General features: G+C 38.5%; 1 protein-coding gene across 4 annotated transcripts in view; it reads left to right on the top strand.

Moving 5' to 3' along the window:
• Nucleotides 1-15,987, top strand: part of SDC2 (syndecan 2) — a 141,902-nt gene that overhangs the window by 29,818 nt on the left and 96,097 nt on the right. Inside the window, exon 1 of one of the 4 annotated variants that reach the window (XM_069086590.1) lies at nt 1,129-1,355. The exons of 2 other annotated variants lie outside the window; for them this stretch is intronic. The gene's annotated coding sequence lies outside the window, so the exon portion shown is untranslated. Of the gene's footprint in view, nt 1-1,128; nt 1,356-1,473; nt 1,495-15,987 lie in introns of those variants that run through there. One more of the 4 variants, XM_069086589.1, reaches the window with a different exon arrangement.

The following is a 15,987-nucleotide window of genomic DNA, read 5'->3' as shown; positions in this document are numbered from 1 at the left end:
AAAAAAAAAAAAAGTTGTGATCATAGGGTTTTAGATCTGGAAGGGAACTTTGAGATCATCTTAAAACAGGGTTTCTTACCCTTTGGGGGGTCATGGATCCCTTTGGCAGTCTAGAGAAGCTCATGGATTCTCACTCATAATAATATGCTTAAATGCAGAAAATAACACATAGGTTACACAAAGGAAAGCAATTGTGTCAGATTTATCAAATTAATAAAAAATAAGTTCATGGGGTGAAGCTAGGTAGCACCGTGGATAGGGCACTGGCCCTGGAATCAGGAGGATTTGAGTTAAAATCCAGCCTCAGACACATACTAGCTGTGTGACCCTGGGCAAGTCACTTAACCCTGATCTCCCACCCCCACCCCCCAAAGGCAAAGTTCATGCATGCCTGATTAAGCCTCTGATTTAGTGCAACCCCTTCATTTTACAGAGATAATAATAGTTAGTATTTATCTAGTTATTTAAGCTTTGTAAAGCACTTTACAGAAAGGATCTCATTGGTTCCCTCCACCCAGTTAAATGACTGTCCCAGGGTCATACAGAAAGCCAGTGGCAAAGCAAATAGAACAGCTTTCCTGATTTCAAGTTGAGGATTCACCTCCCCACTTCCCCATTAAGTCTGTTTGTCTTCCAGCTAATTTTAAAAGTGTGGTTTTGAGTTTATTTTGCCCTGAAATGAAAAATTTTATAAAGGTGAGAGGTTAGATAACATACTTCCATGTATGTTAACCACTTTTTGTCCTGTGTTACTTATTATCAGATTTGTTCAAGCCCTCCTCATCCCACTCCCACTCTCCTATCATTTTCTAGTAGCTTGTAGTCTGGGCAAAAGTTTTTACCGTCTGAGAATGCAGCAAACCCAGTGGATCATTTTAATGAGTTCAAACTATATGCCTTTAGGGCAGAGTGGGAGTGGAGAGGAGATGTAGGGGTGGACAGCTTGAATCGGGGAGGGGCTACAGTAAAAACCGAGGAAGGGTGTTTATAAAACGGAACAGAAGGTTGAACTGTGGCAGTGTCTGGAACAGAGCTGCCACCATTGAGGATTTATGGCCTACAGTCTGGAAAAGATAGGTGGGCCCTCCCATTATCTGAGTGTGTGGGGGGCCTTTGAGCCTCAGGCTAGGAAAGTAACAAAGCTTTGGGGAAGATGGCTATCTGAAGTTCTGTGAGACTGTTGCTATTTATTTCTGTCTGTGTATATACTTGGAAATTTCAGTGCTTTTTTTTTTTTCTTTTTTGCTGGAGAAGTGAAGCAAGATTAGTATTTTTCTCTTTGGTGAAGAGACTGAGATTAAATTTCTAGAATGCAGTGAACAATACAGAAATAAGAGGCAGAATTGAGAATAAAGGTAAAGGTAAAGCTTTTTTTTTCCTCCAACAGAAGAATTTAGTTGTTTTGTTTTTATTTTGAAATAGAAGAGTAGAAATTGATCCTGTCCTTTTGGAAGAGGATCTTGGCTAGAGAGGAGTGGGAAATAAGTGATCGAGGTAAGTCTTGTCTGTCTATCCACTGAAAAGACAGGTTAAGTAGATTTGTAATGTGCCTTTAGTATCTTCCTGAGTTCACCTTTGGTTTCAGACACTTAGTAGTTGGCAAGCCACTTAACCCTGTTTGCCTCAGTTTCCTCATCTGTAAAATGAGCTGGAGAAGGAAATGGCAAAACCCTAAATGGGGTCAACAAAGTCAGACGAGACTGAAAGGACTGTACAACAAAATGTGCCTAGTTGTGGGTTTTTTTTAATTGCTTTTCTTCATTTTTAAAGGGTGAGTAAGGTGTTTATCTGACCCAGTCCCCTTGCCTTAACCTGTCTCTTACAATGGGAAGAAACAACATTTATATAAACCCTACTGGGATTTAATCAGGACTCAACACAGAACATCCCCCCCCCCCTTCTTTCAACCATTATTTTCCAGTGACTTTTATCTCTCTTTCTTGAACTGCATTTTTCAGAGTATCCATAGTTCCTCCCTAAGTAACTCACCTTTTACATGGGGCTTGACAGTTTACCAAACTCCACTTGCCAACTACCCCCAGAGTCAGGCAGACATGTTAGAGTAACAGCAGTGAGACAGGGAAATATTTGAGGTTCCTCTTTGGGGAGGAGAACGTGGGCTTTGTTTAGTGTCCCTAATTCAGGACATGTCTGTTGTGTCTGTTGGGTCTTTCTTAATGTGTTGTTTATTGATAGATGGGCCTTTGAAGTCCCGATTGCCCTTTAGTGAGTTTCTGGAAAATGGTTACCTTATGATGATGAAGTCCTCATGCAGGATAAAGGATTGGGTTAGAAAGAAAAAGATGTAAATTAGTTCCTTATTTCTCCCTCCCTCCCTTTATCCAAAGTGCCATTTGGTTGCTTTTGATATATAGTTTAAGATGGCTGAAAAAGTAATTGTTTGCTTGCTTTGTTCCACTTAATTTATATATAGTAGGTGGCTAATTGCTACTCACTCTTACTCTACTGAAGCAATACCAAGGGGCTGAATAGAAGTGTTTTTTTTTTTTTTGCAGGTACTGAATAAGCAGTGACTACAAAGTACATTTTATGAAACCATTGGGGTAAAGTGTATTGATAATATGCTGGGCAGGGAAAATGACATAAGGGTATATGGAACATATTTGAAATATGCTGTTATTAAGTTTCCCTAATATTAGTGAGATTTCAGATATCTATATAAACAGTTTTGAGGTGGCTGTTTTCCTTTGTTAGGGAATTACAAAGATGAACACAATTTCTCCTATGTCCTCATTAACACAACCACCATCTTGTGTGCTCATACCTCCACAGTTGGCCAGATCCATTAAGTCATACGCATTCTTAATTCAACTACTTTGTCCTCCCTGGGCCTCAGTTTCCTCACCTGTAACATAAGGAGTTATTTCCTCAGTGACCTCCAGTGTCTTTTCCAACTCTATACCTATGATTCTATATGATCATGGAGCCATTGTTTCCTCATCTGAGAACGGATAATACTTGCTATAGTTAATTTTATAAAAAGGTTATTATTTTGCCAGTGTTTTGCAAAAACTCGATTCTTGTGAATCATTATTACTTAAATTGCAAGTGAAAATACTCCTTGCCTGTTAGCATTTGGTAGAGAGGAGTCACATTCTTCAGGTGGCAGCTTCTAAGTAGAGGGAGAGCTTATTCCTGGATTAGTTTTACATAAATGGAGTATTTTTCCCACCTGCTGCTTTTGCCTGGGGTTGGAATTTCTTCTTTTCATTGCTTGTCACTTTGAGTTTGGATGGAGATGTGCATATCCCAGTATTCTGCACGAGGCAGAAGCCTTGTAGTTCCTCAAGGAAAAATCCTCCAAGGACATCTATGAATTCACTTACTTTACAGTTAGGTTTGAAATGAATCATTCCCTGGGACGATGGAATAATTTTTTTCTCTGAGTTTCAAATACTTCCTCAACCCCTCAAAATATACATAAAAAATGACTTTCCAAAGAACTGCATGCTGTGCGTGCCCTCTTAGCCTTTACAATTTACCATTCTGAACTTTTCAGACTTGATTTTGGCAGGACACTATTAGCCCCAGCTACTGACAATTTGAAGGGAGGAGGAACGAGGTTGCTTTCCGTAAAGAAGATGAAGAAATGGTGCCACTTCTCCTTTTTTTTTTATAACAGTTGACTAGTCCACTTTGCTGATGGAAGTTGTTTCCAGGGGCCTTGGATTTGCCCAGGAGAGAGCCCACCGGTTCTCAAGTTATGCCCAGCTCTACCCTTTCCCTAGGAAACTTTGAGGGAGATTTGCATCTGTAAGCGGATAAAAATCTGTGAAAAGGTGATTAGATTAATTGATCAGAAACTATAATTATTCAGTAGGGGGTAGCTGTATGACTGGCTATTAAGACCCTAGAAATCTTGATGGAAGGGCAGGAGGGGGTGGAGAGTTGTTGGAAATAGCAAAACAACATAAAAACATGACTAATGAGAGTGTGGGTATTTAATGAAATGCACTGGGAAACTAAGAAGGAAAAAGGAAAAATGAGGAATGTTTGGGGAATCTGGTTTTTGTAACTCTTGCATAAGAATCAACAAATGGCTCAGCCGGGAGAAGAGGGGGTTCCCCTGAGAACTGGGATTCATTCCTTGACCCTAAGTATTTTATTTAGGGGAACAGAATTTAGGCAGAGTTATTAAGCTCATAGAGTATTGGTGGAATCAAAATCGATTCCAAAGTCGTTATTGCATAAGGACACTGGTGAATTTGTCACTCGCCCCTTCCTTTTCTTTTTTTTTCTCTCCCTTAAAGCCTAATCTAGAACAACGTTGTAAAGTGAAATCTTTTTTTTTTTTCACATCAAAGGGGAGGGAAAGCTGTACAGACAGTGAGTGAGCTAAGAACTAGGGAGCAGACGTTTAGTATTTGTGTTGGGAAACTATGTGTGGAATGTAATAGTTCATGGAGCAGAGACCCTGAAGTGAATCCAGGTGCCTTAGCCGCTCTGAATTTTCTTGGAATGAAAAGGCTCCTGGCAGAAATTGCAGCCATATGAGCTAAAAATAAAATTAATGGCTTTATTGGACATTCTTTTCATGAAATTTAGCTTTCTAACATAGATCATTTTAGAGACATCAAATTGAAAAGTCAGCAGGCAAAAAAAGAGAGGAGGGGGGCTGAATCTCTGTTTATAAAAGCTCCCTGTCTGCTGGGCCTGCTCAACTGTGACTCAGAATTAAATTTGTCTTAGGCTTGCAGTTGTCTCTGAAGCATCCAGATGGGTGGATGGGGAAAGAGTTGATGAAAACTTGGCAAGAGACATAGGAGATAAATATTCTCATTCAGGATTTTGAACATCCCAGTTTCAGACTCAGAATATGAAAAGTTATGAGTTTCTGAAGATTTTCTGTGTTGGACTGAACCAGAGGAAATCCCTGAATGGCCTTGGGCAAGTCATTTGGTGACTTTGTCTCAATTAGGCCCTCTGTAACCCAGTATTAATAAAATTACACCTCCATATTATGGGGATTAATTCAGTGAGGTTTAAGGCTTTTTTTTTAAACCAAAATATGCACGCTTAGGAAATATTTTCCAAGACATTCCATTTTTTTTCTCTTAAAAAAAAATCTATTTTAAGGGCAGCTAGGTGGCGCAGTGAATAAAGTCAGTGAATGGAATCAGGAGAACCTAAGTTCAAATCCAGCCTCAGACACTTGACATGGACTAGCTGTGTGACCTTGGGCAAGTCACTTAACCCTAATTGCCCAGCCTCCCCCCAAAAATCTATTTTATCTCAGTGTTAGAGCTCTGGACTTGGAATTAGGAGGATCTGACTTCAAATGCTGCCTCAGACACTTCTGTGACTCTGGGCAAATCACTTGACCTCTCTTTGTCTCAGTAAAATGGGGTTAGGAATAGCATCTACCTTCCAAGGTTGTTGTGGAGATAAAATGAGATCATATTTGTTAAATGCTTCACAAACCTTAAAATGTTATGTAAATTCTAGTTACAGAGGCAGATAGATAGAGCAGTGTGTATGTAGCGTACTGAGCCTGAAGTCAAGAAGACCTGAATTCAGATTTGACCTCAGATACTTAATAGTTGTGTGTCTTTGGGCAAATGACCTAACATCCGTTTGCTTCAGTTTCCTCAGCTGTAAAATGGGGATAATAATGGCACCACTCTCCCAGGAGTGTCAAATGAAATAATGCACAAAGCACTTTGCAGATCTTAAAATGTTGCGTTATTAATTATTGTCAATTAGTTATTATTATCATTGATTATTATTATTCATTCCCCCTTGTAGCTTGATCCTGAGTGAACTCCTCCTCAGACTGTTGCACACATTCAGTTGCTTGGCCCAGGTTCGTTTTGGGTATTTTCCCAGGCCTTTAGTATTTCTTATTTTGTTCATTGTTGGACTGATTGGAATTGTTCAATGAACCTGTCCTTCAGGATGATTCATTCATTCTTTTATTTTTGTGTGGTTGACTTGTTGATGTTAGGGTGCTCTCACAAGGTGGTGTCTGGGACAATCTTCTTTGCTTTCTGGTATACTTTTATATGTATCTATATCTACACATCTGTATCTATCTACTTATATGGAGGGGGAGAGAGACAGAAAAAGAGAGAGATTGTCATTCTTGATGGAGCAATAAACTGTTGAAGTCTCAAGTAATTAATAACCATATATTGTGGGCGAGGAACTCTGATGTTCTCTTTCTCCATGAAATGGACAAATTAATTATAATTGAAAGTTTAGGGTTTAGAACTGGAAGGGGGATCTTGGAGGCCATGTAGCATAACCCTCTGATTTTACTGAAGAGGACACAAATGTAGGCAACTCAATGATACAGTGTTTGGAGTACAGAAACTGGAGACAGGAAGACTTGAGTTCAAATCTCTCCTTAAGGCCCTTATTGTATTGTGACCCTCTACAAGTCACTTAAAAATGTGGATACCTACCTGGGGATATCTAACTCCCATAGTTATGAAGATCAAATGAGATAATATTTGTAGTGTGCTTTGAAAACCTTAAAATGCTACATAAAAGCTATTTATTGTTATTATTGTTAGTTTGAAGCTAAGATAAAAATGACAGGAGAATATATGAGATGATGAGCACCTCCAGAAGAAAGGGGTTTATAATGTATATTTAGAGAACAAGTACTATTATTATGGTAATTTGATGCCAAGTGGTTGCCATGATATTGCTTATTTAGAACAAAGTACCCGGGTATCGTCATGTTTATATGAGTTAGACTCCATGACCCTCTAAGATCTTTTGAGATTTTAGGCAAACCACTTTCTGTGCCTGTTTTTCATATGTAAAATGAGGGAATGAGACTAGATAAATGTAAGGTTCTTTCTAGCTCAGAATCTTCCAATTAATCAACAAACATTTATTTCATTTTATTTTTCAACAATAATTTAAGTGCCAACTATGTTCCAGGCTCAAGTCTGAGATAAAACAACAACCAAAAACATAGTCTTTGACCTCATGGAGTTTCCATTCTATTTGGGAAACACATATGTATGTAAAGGTAGATCCAAGGTAATTGGATGGGATGGAGGGAGGATGGAAGGCATCCACAGCTGGGAAGACAGGGAAGGGTTCATGTAGAAGTGGAACTTCAGCTGCCAGAGATTCAGAGAGGCGGAAGTCGAGAGGGAATAATTAAGAATCAGGACAACTCAGTGAAATGATACAGAGATGGGATATGGAATAATGTGGATAAGGAGAAGCAAGAATTCCAATCTGGCCAGACTGTAGAGAACAGGAAGGGGAGTAATATGTCATAAGACTGGAAAGGTAGGTTGGGACTGAGTGAGATTTATGATCCTCTGACCTCTAAGATTCTGTCATTCTTTGCTTGGATATTTGAGATGAGTGACAGTAAATTTATTTTTGTCCTTTAGTTATGCACAGTTGTTTCAGTCTTATATTCCTCACTTATGTGACCATCTCCCTGCCCTCCAGTGTACATGTATTTTCTCATCTTTGCCCCCTACTCACACCATTCCCATCCCTCTAGCCAATCAATACCTTTAAGGTCTTCTGGTCAGGGCTGTTGACCTGCATTAAAATCAGACATCCTTGACTCAGGGTGGGTTGCTTTCTCTGGGCCTGTTTCTTTATTTGTAAAATAAAGAGGTTGAGCTATATGTCTTCTAAGGTTGTTTCTAGTTTTAAATCTATGCTCCTGTGATCCTCTGTAGTCCTGCTGCTAGTCAGGCTTCTGTCACCATGTGCCAAGACTATTGCAGTAACCTCCTAATCTGTTTTAGCCTCTCATTTTCCTCCCTCCCACTCCCGTTCTGGTCTGATGTACCTTTTACATCACTGTCGGATTAATTTTATTCACTGAACTGGTCATTTCATCTCTCTGGCCCCTAGAACCCTTCAGTGCTTCCTCATTTCCTAGCAAATCAAGTTCCAATTCTCTCCTCTCTCATTTAATGCCTTGTACAATCTGGTACCACCTGAGTTTTTCCAATTTTATTTCATATTATACCACCCAGCGTAGCCTCTGCTATACCTAGGTGTGTACTACTTTTCTGTGCCCCTCCCCCCATACATTTACTATGCTTTTCTGGCATTTCTTGCACTGATCCTTAGGCCTGGCATGCCTTCCCTACTCCTTTCTTTTCCTGTTAAAATCCTCCCCATTCTTTAAAGCCCAGATTAAATGCCTTCACGCAGTCTGTCTTTGATAGTCCAATGACCCTTTCACTGTGACTCAAGTTTCATGTAGCATTTTATTCTTAGAGATTTTTTTAGAGGTGGGAGGGATCTTAGAGGTCATCTCTATAGCCCAACTCTCATTTTACAGTTGAGGAAATTGAAGATTAGAGAGGTTAAGTCACTTGCCCAAGGTCACACAGGAAGAGGCAGAACTGGGATTTGAATACAGTGTTTCTGACTGTAAAAGCCGGTATTCTTTTAACTACTTCATGATTATATATTACTTTTAAATTCTACATCATACTTGTCTAGATGCATCTCGTACTCACCTATTAAGAATGATAATAGCTAGCATTTATAAAGGGCTTTTAAGGTTTGCAAAAGGGTTTTGCATATGTTACCTCATTCAGTCCTCATAACTGCCCTGAGAGATCGGTGCTGTTATTATTCCCATTTTGCAGCTGAGAAAACTCAGGCTGAGTTAAGTGACTTACCCCGTATCGCATATTTTGACACCAAGTCCAGAGGTCTAATGGGTCATCTCCATAATGGGAGGGTGCTGTATCTTAACTGACATTTCAAAATTTCCCTCATTTTTTAGCATAGTGCTGAGCATCTTGCAGGAACTGAACACATTTGTTGCACTGAATTAATTTCTTAATTAATTTTTGATTAGTTTTAAAATTTACTTAATTTTTACTGAACAACTTTTGTTTCCTATCATTTAGACAGTTACATACAAATGGTCTCATTTGACTATTTCATAATTATGGACATTGCCTGTCATCTTCTCCTGTGGTTTGCAAAGGTAAAGGGAGACCAGATGTTTTTAGCCTGTTTGCCATGAGATGGGGAGCCTGGAAGAAGGAAGGCAGTTGCAGAGATGGCAATAGCCACAAAAAGGGGATGATCTCATGCTAACAGTAGACAGATTGTGTGGAGGGACCAAATGGAAGCCAGTGCCAGACAGGGAATAATAGCAATAGATGGAGTAAAGAAGGATGTATTTTTTTCCCCTAAGAATCTGCAGAGAGCTTTTCACAGCCTCTTAGAACACTTTACAAAGACAGAGCCCTGAAGGCAGCATAGCATATTGGGGAAATCTGGTATGGGAAATAAGCCAGTTTAGACTCCTTCTATGTGATAGTGGTTAAATCCCTTAACATTTTTTTTCTTTTAAAAATTTATAGTAACACATTTATTCTAGGTTTTATCATTTACAAAGTGCTTTCCTCACAAGAACCCTTTGAGGTCTTAGTGCAGTTTTATTAGGCTCCATTTTACAAATGAGGAAACTGAGGCCCATCAGTTAAGTGACTTGTTCATGGTTACACACTGGATCAGAACTGGTATTCAGATCCAGGTCCCTTGATTCTAGTGCTGTATCTACTCTGCAGTGTTATCTCTTGGGTACCATCAAAGTTTAAGTGAAGTTTTCTGTGCTTCCAGCCTCTCCAGTTATACAGGAGCACAATACAAGGATAGCAGAGAAAGAAGATAACCTTAACAATTAGATGCATCAGAGTAAGTTTCAGAGAGAAGGTGGAATCTGGGATGAGCCTTGGGAGATTAGCGAGACGATTCTGAGATGAAGAGGAAGGCCATTCTATGAATGGGGGCATGGAGCTGAGTGGTTTTTGTGAATGCACACTTGTGGGAAGTATCAAGATGAGAGAGTGGATAATTCTTCATTTTAGCAGAAATGTAGAGTTAGGAGCAGGCGGTCTTCATATTTACCTGGAGAGGCTTAAAAGAACTGATGCTGAGTGAGAAGAGTAGAACCAGGAGGAATTTGTACACAATTACAGACACAACGTATGTGTGATGACCAACTTTGATAGACTGGACTCTTCTCAACAATGCAGGGATATAAGTCAATCCCAAAAGACGCATGATGGAGAGAAAAACGTGCATCCAGAGAAAGAACTAGAAAGAACTAAATTTATATCCAGGTGGAAGCAAAATACCTGATCTTTTTCGTTCTCTTATTTGATTTTATGTCCTCTTTACCATTTTTCATTCCAGCTGGTATAATCCATCCTTATAACCTGACCATTGTATAATGTGAAAGTATTTACAGATCCTATACTTGATTATAAGACGCCATGGGGGGGGAGGGGAAGGAGGGGGACAAAACGTGAAATTCAAGGAATTGTGGAATTGAATCCTGTAAACTGAAAGGAAACAAATTAATAAATTAAAAATTGAATTTAAAAAAAAAAACAAATGTAGAGTTAATGAAGGGGACCAGTATGAGATAAGTTTTGAAAGGCAGGTGGTACCCAGATTATGGAGTGCCTTAAATGCCAGGCTAAGCAGTTTACATTTTATCCTATATCAATGAGGAACCATGGAAAGTCCTAGAACAGTTCCTACTCTGGACAGTTTCACTATCTAATGTTTATAAAGTACTTTCTATGCCTGCACTCTAAAACTAATCATAAACAACAGGTATTATTGTGTAGATAGCAGAGAGGGAAAAAGGGTGTTTTTAGACTCAGAAGGCCTGGGTTTGAATACCAGTTTTGCTACTGATCACCCGTAAGATCTTGGACAGGTCAACCTCCAGGCCCAGTATCCTTCTCTGTTTATTGGAGAAGTTGGATGAGACTATCTCCTAGCTCCTATTAACTTTAAAACCTGTCATTCCAACAGATTAAAATTTTTAAATAAACTTTTAAGTTCACTGTGTCAGATTTCACCATGTCAGTTCCATATTCTAAACTCCAGTGGCTTACTATTGCCTCTAAATAATCCAGCCTGTCTCAATGCTGTTAAGCCAAGACTTATCTGAAGTGTCTCCTTATAGTAGAAATATCTCAAAGTAGTACTACTAGGCTGCTAGAGGGTAAGATGGATAGAAAGATGGACCTGAAGCCAGGAAGACCTGAATTCAAATCTGTTCTCATGCAGTTCCTTGTTGTGTGATCCAGGACAAGTCACTTAATGTCTGTCTGCCTTCGTTTTCTCATCTGCAAATTGAGGATAATAAGAGCACGTGCCTCCCAGGGTTGTTGTGAAGATTAAATGAGATAACACATATAAAGTATGGCTTTCAAGCCATATATAAATGCTAGTTTATTTATCATTACCAAAAGAGTATCTCATGAAAATCAATCAAAGAAACAAAAAAAGAACTTGAAAAAGTGGCGTTGTCTAAGTTTCTTATTATGTGGTAACCTGGTTTCTTTAAATCCCTGGATTTGGTGCATATTTGCTTGTTTTCAAGGCTGAATTGAGACATGAAACATTGGTAGGGTGCTTTTATAAATACACTTTCCACGTTTGTCGTGTCAAGTCAGAAACTCTCCGTCTTTAAGTTGTTTATCCTGTAAAAATCCTTTCCCCTGAGATCGTATAGTCTCTATCTCATTTCTTTTACTTAAGATCCTTTGAATCACTGAATAATTTCTTTCTCCTTCTCTTTGGTCCCTTGTGTATGTAGTTATCATGTTTCTCTCATGCTTTGCCTTAGCCAAGCTATACAAATTCTGTTTTTCACTTTTCCATCACATGCCAGTCCCTCTAACTCCTTAATCATTGTTGTTTATGCCATCTCAATTCCCTCCAGTTTATTTCTATCTTTTTGGAAATGAGATACCCAGAACATCAGACGCATCTCCTAAGTACTAACCCATTAGTTAGATCCTGATTAGGGCAGATATTTCTTTACTCTTACTTTGGCTCATGTTAAAGGCATTACTGTACACAGCAGAAGTGATTAGGGCCTTGTTTCTTATAGTTTCTTAATACAGCTACCAAAACATGGCATTGAACACTTTAACTGTTCAAAATTATAAAAATACTTCCTTTAAATTGTGGAGTTTGGGGGAAAGTACAGTAAACACAATTTGTTATAATGGTTAGAGAAATAGTCTGGTTGATTAATTATCATAGCCAGTTCAGTAAACATTTATTAAGTGCCTACTGTATGAAAATTACTGCTCATTGTACTGGGAATATTAAAAACAACCTCCCCTTCCTCCTCTTCTTCCTCTCTCCCTGCCATATAATAGCCCTGCTGGCAAAGGAGGAGTATATATTTTACTGGGGGATATAATGTATACACAGATTAATATTGATAACATTTATATATAATGCTTACTATGTGCCAGGAACAGTTGAAAGTGTTTTACAATTAATTTGATCCTCACAACTCTTTAAGGTGGGTGCTGTCATTATCCTCATTTTACAGATGAGGAAACTGAGGCAAACAGAGGTGTGACTTGCCCTGGGGTCACAGAGATAGTAAGTATCTGAGGCTGTACTTGAACTCAGGTCCCTGATTCCAGACCTGGAAGCTCAGTCCCCCTTGTACCACCTAGATGACTAACAAGTTTTGGAGTGGGATTTTCACTAACCAGGAACATCACAGAATTTGAGGGCTGGAGGATAAGGTAGGTCAATGATCCCCTCCATAGCACACCTGAGACAAATAGTTCTGCTGCCTCAGTTCCAAGACCTCCAAGGAGGGGGACCCCACCACGTCTCAATGTAGAAAGTCCCCCCACCCCATCAATCCTTAATTTGCCTCTTGGCACCATCTACCCATTACTCCTGGTTCTGCTGTCTGGAGCCAAACAGAGCTGATCCAACCTCCTTCTGCACATGGCAGGAGTCAGGAAGACTTCTCATAGGGGGTGATGCCCAAACCTTTTGAGAAGCTAAAATTTCTAAGAGGCAGAGATGAGGAGAGGAGGGGGCATTCTAGGAATAAGGAATGGTCAGGGCCAAGGTACAAGGGCCGAAAGATTGAATGCAAGGTAGACAGTTGGGTTTGAACCTCAAATGTGTGAAGGCGGTATGATCTTGAATGTCTGGAGGTAAATTGTAGCCAGACTGTAGGGTGAATATTTTTGTATTTGATCCTGAAGGCAATAGGGAGCAATTGATGATTTTTGATCAGAGTGACACAATTAGACCCCTGGCTTAGAAAGAATATTTTGGCAGCTGTGTGGAGGATATGGGATTGGATGGGGTGGGACTGGTTAATATGAATCAAATTTCTGTAAAATATTCAGCCTAGAATTTAAATGCCTTCCAAAATTTGCTTCCAACTTTCTTTGTATACATACTATTCATTGGTTATCGAATTACAAAGATGCATTCAAATATACTCATTGTGAAAATTCTGCTGAATAGAATTTAATCTTTCTTTAGTATCTTTCTTTGCCTCAGGGTGAGGGTTTTGAACTTCAGTTATCACTCTGGTCCAGTATATTAATATAAATTTCTAGTAGATGGGATATCAGATAAAATCCACTTTTATTATATACATTTTAATAAAAATGATATTAATTTCTTATAGGCTATGCATGTTATCTGCTTATCCTATCCACAGTAAAGTAATTTGATTACTGGGAAACTTTTGCTATAGGCACAGTGACAAGATTTCCAAAAGGAAACCACTTATCTTGTGTTTTTTAAAAATATTATAATTTGATTAATAACTTACACAAAAATGTGAGACTTTGAAAGATAGGAGTATAAGATATCATCTCTTTTTTTTACTTAAAGGATTCATTATGGTGTTTTTCCAGAACATCCTTGCCCACAGATTTAAGTTGGGAGGAGAGATGTGTAAGGCAAAACCTGCAGTGACTTATAGCTATGTCTACTTTAAGAGAACCCAAAATAGAAATATTTATGAATTGTAAATTAGAAAGTAGTTATTCTTATTACTAAAGGATTCTTTTATAACTTCCCCTTATACATTTGAAATATTTGGTTTGTATAAAAATTTCATTTATTTATAAGAAACATCACATTATTCCAGTTTGTATACAGGACATTCTGCTTTACTGAAACTGATTGTGAAATAAATGAACTCTCTCCTCATTTCTTTTCTGAATTTTCTTTGCCTTTAAATCAAATGACAGTAAACTAGTAAGCAAATATTTGTTAAACACCAATTCTATGCTAGGTTCTATGTTGGGGTAAGTCTTAGATGATTGTAAATCTGCAGTGTGGTATACTGGGAGTAACACTGGGGCTGATGTCAGAAGTCCTGAGTTCAAATGTTGTCTTTGACATAACCTGTGTGACCTTGGGCAAGTCAGCTTACATAGACCTCAATATACTTATCTGTAAAGTGAAGGTGTTGAACTATATATGACTTCTGAGGTACCTTTCATCTTGAAGTCTATGATCCTGTATGTAGCGGCATGGCAGAAAAGGAGTCCTTATACTGCCCATCTTTGCATTTGCTGAGACAACTTTGCCTTTTGGTGCTCTGAGAGTGCAAAGATGCCCTGCCTCCTGCTGGCATGAATGAGAGAAGTGTTTGGTTTTGTATTGTTTATTCAGTTGACTTTGATCTCTGCTCATTGCTCTCTAGAAATTTTGTGGGACAGATGGAAAGAGAGAGGAAGGATACGGTTTGGTTTCTGTGCCTTAGAGTGATGATGATATGCATCCAAAGGGAAAAAGGATTTTTAAAGGAAAGCAGTTTTCCCAAGAAAATTGGTAGTCATTTAGGATGTGCAAGTGAGCAGCTCCTACTTCCAAATGAGCTTTGCCCAAATGAAGAAAATATTAGATAGCCAGGAGGAAATAACCATTGAAAAAAACACATTATTGTAGGTGGGAGTTTGTACTTCCTTGTGGCTGCCCTCATGTGAAGTTATTTCTGAACATTTGCCTTTGTAGGATGGCTGGCTTAAGATCAATGTTTCTCCAACTTTTTTTTTTTCTGTTGAACCTCTCCCCCGCCCCCCACCAAGAAACTGAGCAATTTAAGGAATTCTCAAGTCTTCTAAGGTTTCCCCACAGTCTATGTTTACATGCATGGTATCTCTAGACTTGTGCTGTGTTCCCAGCCCTTCCATCAATAAGCCTTTGTTTCTTTTCCCATCAAATGTCCCTATCATTCTGATGTTTTCTTGCCTTTATCCCATGATCCCAACAAATTTTGGCCTCAAAAATGTCCATCCTGGTGCTACTTTGAAGAGGCATTTAACTTAAATAATACATTCATTGGTTAACTCTTTAAGGTTTGCAAAGCACTTCATGTATTTTCTCATTGGATCCTTGGAAAAATCCTGTGAGGGAGGTGGTATAATTATCCTCATTTTATAAATAAGGAAACTGAGGCCAACAGAGTTACCCAGACTTGAAATAAGATATACAGGCACTGGGGTACATAGATCCATCTTGCCCTACTGGAAAGTTGGAGGGGGGATGGGGGAAGATATAGAAGAGAGCATATCAGGGGAGGGGGTATATGGTGGGATTGCTGTTTGGGGGTGGTGGGTAGGAGAAAGACGGGGAGAAAATTTGTAACTCAAAATCTTGTGGAAATGAATGATGAAAACTAAAAATAAACATAAAATTTAATTTAAAAAAAAAGTTACCCAGGCCTATGCAGCTATTAAGTGATTGAGCAAGAGAGGCAGGGTTCAAACTTGGTTGTTTTTTTAATCTGAATTCAGCACTTATCCTTTATACCTCTGTGAGCTTCTGATACATAATGGTTAAAAAAAAAGTTTTGTAAAGTTAAAGTATCCAAATAATTTGGCTTGTTAGCTCATAAAATGGATTCATTTCTAATTAAAAACATTTTTCAAGTGCCTGTGACATACAAGACATACTCATAGAGTTTATACATTTTCCCCAATGATTATCTGTTTAAAGAGCCTTTTCTGATATTTAATAATATTAGTTATATGGGTCAAACATCATTCTTAAAACACTGGTCTAAAAGTTGATATTTACTGGGTCTGGTATTTTTTGTTCTAACTTAACCAATTAGCCAAAATGAAAGCCCTTTTATACTTATTTTTGGTAAAAGAGAAGAAAAGTTTAAAAACATGAAAAAAATTTTCAATAAACAAAAATAAATTT

The sequence above is a fragment of the Petaurus breviceps genome, unplaced genomic scaffold (genome assembly GCF_028583685.1).
Source record: "Petaurus breviceps papuanus isolate PSGF00001 unplaced genomic scaffold, PetGlider_PUasm1.0 179, whole genome shotgun sequence".
Classification (NCBI taxonomy): Eukaryota; Metazoa; Chordata; class Mammalia; order Diprotodontia; family Petauridae; genus Petaurus; species Petaurus breviceps.
This window is presented reverse-complemented; position numbering and strand designations above follow the sequence as displayed.